A 6,185-nucleotide genomic window follows, 5' to 3' on the forward strand; every position below is an offset into this window, starting at 1 on the left:
GACCTCCTTGGCTCCTCCCTCTACTTTCTAGCTGAATTTACAAGGCTGTTAGCTTCCCTGCTGTTCTGCCACCTCAGTTTCTCCGTCTTGCTGTGGTATAGGCTGAATATCTTCAGACATTTCAGCAACTGTCTGAGCCTGAGCTTTCTCTCTCTTAATAGTCTGTCTCTGTGTTCACATACAATACAATAGGCTGTGAGTGAAATCCAGCCTTGTCTAGAGCTCGCTCTTGGGATCCCCATTCCTGGCTCAACAGTAACCTCTCTGAGGCATAGCTCCAAATCTCTGGGTCCTCCACCCTGTAGCTTCTGCTTCCAATCTTCACAGAGACCGGTGCACTTAGATCATTCCTTTGCAAGGGAGCAATAAGTTACATCCTCCCATCCTGGGACAACCATTTTTTCTTCTAAAGCCCTTCTACCTCTAGACGGAGATCTTATACCTTGCAATCCCATCCTCCTAGTCGCCAAATGAAACAGTAAGGCAATAATAACCACGTAGATGATAACTGTCAAAATGCTTATGTAGTTCTGTATTGCAAAGTATACAAGACTCTCCACATAGAAGGAAGAAGCAGTAAACCATTTATTCAGGCACCAGAGAACCAGATCCCACAAGCCGTTTATCCAGCAGTAAAACATTCCACACACAATGTAACAACCTGGAAACTCACTATCCCAAAACCTCTCTGATCCCCCGTTGGGGTCTTCCCCAAAACAAACTCACAGTACAGCTAAGTCAGCCCATTCAGTTCTAACAATCATGAAGGCAGCCAATAGCAGCCACCAACAGCCATAACATCTTTCTCTTTCTCTCTCTCTCTCTCTCTCTCTCCCTCCCTCTCTCTCTCTCTCTCTCTCTCTCTCTCTCTCTCTCTCTCTCTCTCTCTCTCTCTCTCTCTCTCTTTCTGACATAACTTCCTTTTCCTGTCAGGAAGCTCCCATGTAACTTAGGCTTCCTGTGATGTAAACAGGCCACATGGCCTATTAATGGGTGGAAAAGATCTTCAAATCTAATTGCTCCTACAGACAGACAGGTGAAAGGAACCCAGAGAGGAGTGAAATCAGCTCTCCTTGTCACTCCTCTGCCAAAAGCCTCCAGTATTCAAACGACCTAAAGGAAAAGCCTAGACTCTTCATTCTGGCTCTCAAAGCCCTCCTTAGTCTGGATCTTCTATAAGTATCTAATTAATCGAATAATAACACAAAATCCTTGTTCTCTGGGCTCAGGGAGTTTATGATCCGATCTAGTCAAGCAGATAAAAACATATCTATCTGCTGCAACACTAAAAGCCAGTACATAATTAAGGGATAATCTGTGTGGCACATATTATAAATGGTCTAGGAACCCAGAGGGAAGATTGATGGCTGGGGAATTCAGGGGAGGCATCATGGAAGAGGTGAGAAGCCTGCTGACTTTTGTAGGCTAAGTAGGATTTGGACAGGTAGAAAGGATAAAGAGTTCGAGACCATGAGCTCTGTAGCTCATGGCATCCAGCAGCATCTGGTGCCATGGGTCACTCAATGCCTCAGAGTTTAAACAATTCCTTGCATCAGAATGGAATGACTTCTAGGGTAGGAGCACACTTAGGAGAAGGGGAATCACCTCAGAAGGAAGTTTCAGGTAGGTTGCCAACAGCTGGGCTTTGGAACAGTGATCTCATCATTGGTCATTTCCCCTTTGATTATCAGCTTTTCTGGAATCTCTCTGCAGCTTGCCTTGGCAGACCCAAACAGACAAAACATGCCCCAGAAAAACATACACAAGTCCAGCCCCCTGGACATCTTCTCTGATTAAAGAGCTCCCATGGAGAGTCACAGGAAACTGTGTTCAGGCAGAAGGCAAGGAACTTCATACCTAAAGATGACCTTGACCACAGCAGCTGTGCTCCAGCGGAGTCCCTTGCAACTTTCTGTCTCATAATCACCCTGTCCTTGGTAGGTACTTGGTAGAGTGATAGAGGGCAATTTAAATAACATCTGCAACTTCTTGGTGCTCTGAGCCACCTTAAAGAGCCAGCAGCTAGTTACACTCTGCAGGCACTGGAAAACCAGGTGACCTGCTCACTCCCCTATGTTGATGGTCTCAGCTCTGTGAATGCTACTGAAATTAGGGATGTAATCCAGGCAAGAAGGTCAATATGGAGACGTATAGAGGTAGAAAACAAACACGCTGTGGTCATTGGATGGTGAGGAGATAGATTGGCATACCAAATGAGGAGACTGTACATTGGGGAGTAATAGAAAATAAAGTTGGTAAGGGGGTCTCAGATTGTCAAGAACAGGGGTGGGGAACCTGCCAGCTTGAGGTCACACGCGGCCTTCTAGGTCCTTCGGTGCGGCCTTTTGACTGAGTCCAAGTTTTACAGAACAAATCCTTTTATTAAGGGGATTTATTCTGTGAAGTTTGGATTCAGTCAAAGGGCCACACTTGAGCACCTAGAGGGCTACGTGTGGCCTAGAGGGCACAGGTTCCCCACTCCTGGTCAAGAACAATGAAAGGTCCACCTAAGGAGTTTAGATTTGATACTTAAAGAAATAGCAACTGAATCTTTTTGAGTGGGACTAAAAGCTATTACCCACCACTAATTAAAGACAGTTATTTCTTCCACAGAGTATGATGCTGCTGGCTCTTTTCATAGTAGTCAAAAATTAGAAACAAAAGTGCTTGTTCTCCTACTGAGGAATGGCTATATATGTACATACACATATATACATTTATATACCTACATACATACACACATATACATACATATATATGTGCATGTATATTGCCAGTCATTCAGTCATACCCAACTCTTTGTGACCCCATGGACCATAGCATACCAAGCTCTTCTATCTTCCACTATCTCTCAAAGCCCCTCCAAGTTTGTTTTTTCCATAACACTATCTATCTGTCTCATCCTCTGCTCTCCCCTTTTCCTTTTGCCTTCAATTTGTTGAAGGCAACATCAGGCTCTTTTCCAATGAGTCCCCTCTTCTCTTTAGGTGGCCAAAAGATTTAAGCTACAGCTTTAGTATTCGACCTTCTGGTGAACAGTCTGAATTAATTTCTTTAATTATTAACTGATTTGATCTTCTTGTTGTCCAAAGGATTCTCAAAGGTCTTCTCCAGCCCAACAATTCAAAAGCTTTGATTCTTCAGTGTTAGCTTTCTTTATAATCCAACTCTCACAGCCATATGTTGCTACTGGAAGAAAACATAGCTTTGACTACATGGACCTTTGTTGGCAAGATGATGTCTCTGCCTTATAGTATGCTATCCAGATTTGCCATAGCTTTTCTTCCAAGGAGCAAGCTTCCTTTAATTTCATGGCTGCAATCACCATCTGCAGTGATCTTTGAGCCCAAGAATATAAAATCTGACACTGCTTCCATTCCTTCTCCCTCTATTTGCCAGGAAGTGATGAGACCAGTTGCCAAGGTCTTAGTTGTTTGTATGTTAAGCTTCAAGCCAGCTTTTACACTCTCCTCTTTCACCCTCATCAATGGAATATTATTATGCCACAAAAAATGACAAAAGGGACGGTTTCAGAGGCAACTGGGAAGACCTCCATGAACTGATACAGGGCAAAGTGAGCAGAACTGAGAGAACCATTTATATAGTAACAACTTTGTCAAGAAATCTAACTCTGAAACACTTTAGAACTCTGATGATGCAATGATAAATCACAAGGCCCAAAGACTGAAGATAAAACACACCTCTCATCTCCTATTAGAGAAGTAATGGACTTAAAATGCAGAGAGAGAGACATACATTTTTGAGCCTGGCCAATTTGAGGGTTTGTTTTACTGGACTATGCATGTTAATGTTGAGGGTTTTGTTTTTAGATGGATTTTGTTATTGTTGGTGCTCAATGGGAAGACATGTTGAGGTCATATAAATGCATGTAAATATAAATAAATAATTTTTAAAACTTCAGTAATGTTACTGGCAGTATAACTGTCTAGCTTCAGATATTTCGGAAGATGCAGGAAGGTAGGATCGACCTCATGTTGTGTGGCATGAAAGTATGCATGTGCCCTCAAAGAAACAGTACTGCCAATTGTGTGAACTCTCTGTGGCACTCAGACACTCTCTGATATATTCTTTCAGACTTACATTAGACCAGACTTGTCCACTCCTCTCTTGGACTCTATTTAATCCAATCCTAGATTCTGATCTAAACATTGTCTTCCGCTTATGGCTCCACAGTTTAGCACCTCAAAATTATCAGAAAGCACTTGTGGGACAGTTTTAGCCCATCTTGGTCCAGAAACTTCTTGGCCAAGGTCTTTCCTCCAGACCTGACCCAGGCAGTAGCAGCCTCCTAACTCCCATCTCTACTGTCTCTAATCCATTCACCCAACTGCCAAAATAATCTTCCTAAAATATAGGGTTGAACATGTCGTTCTGCAGTTCAAAAACCTTCAATGGCTCCCCACTGCCTCTAGGAGAAAATAGACTCCTTAGTCTAGTGTTTAAGGTCCTCTATAATCTAGCTCCCATCTAACCTTCCAGATTTATTTCATTTTACTCCCTTTTATAAACCCTACATTCTAACCACAACCAGATATTCACCTACCTGGACTTTCCCTCTCCTGCCTCTGGGCATTTTGCAATCCATCCATCTGTGGAATTATGCAATGATGGGGATTATTTCATAGAGCACATTGGCCTTGCACATCATAGATGCTCATTAAATGTTTGTTGAATTTGGTTGAATTTCTCTCCAACACTAATTTCCAGAAAGATTAAAATTATTTCTCCACCTCTGTCAATAGCCTGGCAATGTTATACAGTATAAATTATTGATTGTTTGGGGTAGAGCCTTGAGTCAAAAAGTCAGGTAGAAGGCTGTTGTAACCATCCAGATGTGAGGTGATGAGGGGCCCTACTAGGGTGATATCAATGATAACAGAGAGAAAGGGACATATTTAAAATACAGTTTAAAGAAAAAATTTCCAGGATGCTAGTACTCTACTGGATATGGGGAATAAAGAGGAAGAAGAAGTTATTATTAATTAATGACTGGTAATAAAATGACTCCTTGGGGTGACACCAAGGTAATTGAATGACTGTGAGAAAGCTAATATCAGTAATAAAGATGGAAAAGTGGGAGAAGAAAATGGTTTGGTCGGAGAACAATGAGGTCATTTTTTTAACTCATTGAGTATCCAAGAGGATGAATGAATATAATGAAAAGAACCTAGACCTTGGAGTAAGAGACCTGAGTTTGAGTCCTGGTTCCCAAGTTTACTAGCTGTGCAATCATGGGCAAGTTTCTTACGCTCCTTGTGAGTAAAATACTTGCGCTACCTATATCATCAGTTTTTATGAGGAAACTGCTGTCTACATTTTAGTTATTCTTATTAAACTGGAGATAATAACAGTTGGATGACCTGTCTCACAATGCTCTGCAGGGAGCACTTTATGAACCTTGAAGCACTGGTTTGGAGTCTAAGGCTTAAAATTTGCCAAGTACTTTTCTCCACCACTGGTGTCTTCATCCCTCTTCATCCCCGCCCCCCATCTGTTAGGTGAACCTCCCCATTTCATTAGTTTGTACATCCTGTGTATGTATTTTGCATTTACTTATCTGTGTACTCATTTAACACTAATAAAATGTAAGGTCTTTGAAAACAGGGGCTGTTTTTGTTTCTATTTTAATTTCTAATTTTCTATCCCCATCACCTAGTACAGCGCCTGGAACACAATAGGTGCATAATAAATGCTTATTGAATAAACAAATGAATGATCAACCTTGTGAGATAAGTAGTACAAGGATGATTAGCCCAGCTGTGAGAGGTTAGGTGATTTGTCCATGATCTTATAGCTCATTACTGAACCAGTATTCAAAATCAGGACTCTTGCTCCTCAATATAAATGTGATATTTTTAATGAAAACAAGTAGAAATGTCCAGTAGGTAGGTCAAGATATGAGAGTATAATTTTGATGAGAAAACAATACAATTCCTGTCCCACAGGCTTGAGGCTGGGAGTGAGACTGTTACAACCCCACTGGTGGAAGCCTCTTTGGGTTTACTAACAAAATAAGAAAATGCCTCCCCAATCACTGGATAAACCTGATATGGTTCTACACATATTCATTCTACTCCTTCTTTCCCAGTCATGCTCTAGATATTCACTTTCCCTGATGAGAAAAATCAAAAAGATTGGAATTATCTAAGAGCATTGTGCAGAGA

This window comes from Trichosurus vulpecula, chromosome 8, assembly GCF_011100635.1.
Source record: "Trichosurus vulpecula isolate mTriVul1 chromosome 8, mTriVul1.pri, whole genome shotgun sequence".
NCBI lineage: Eukaryota > Metazoa > Chordata > Mammalia > Diprotodontia > Phalangeridae > Trichosurus > Trichosurus vulpecula.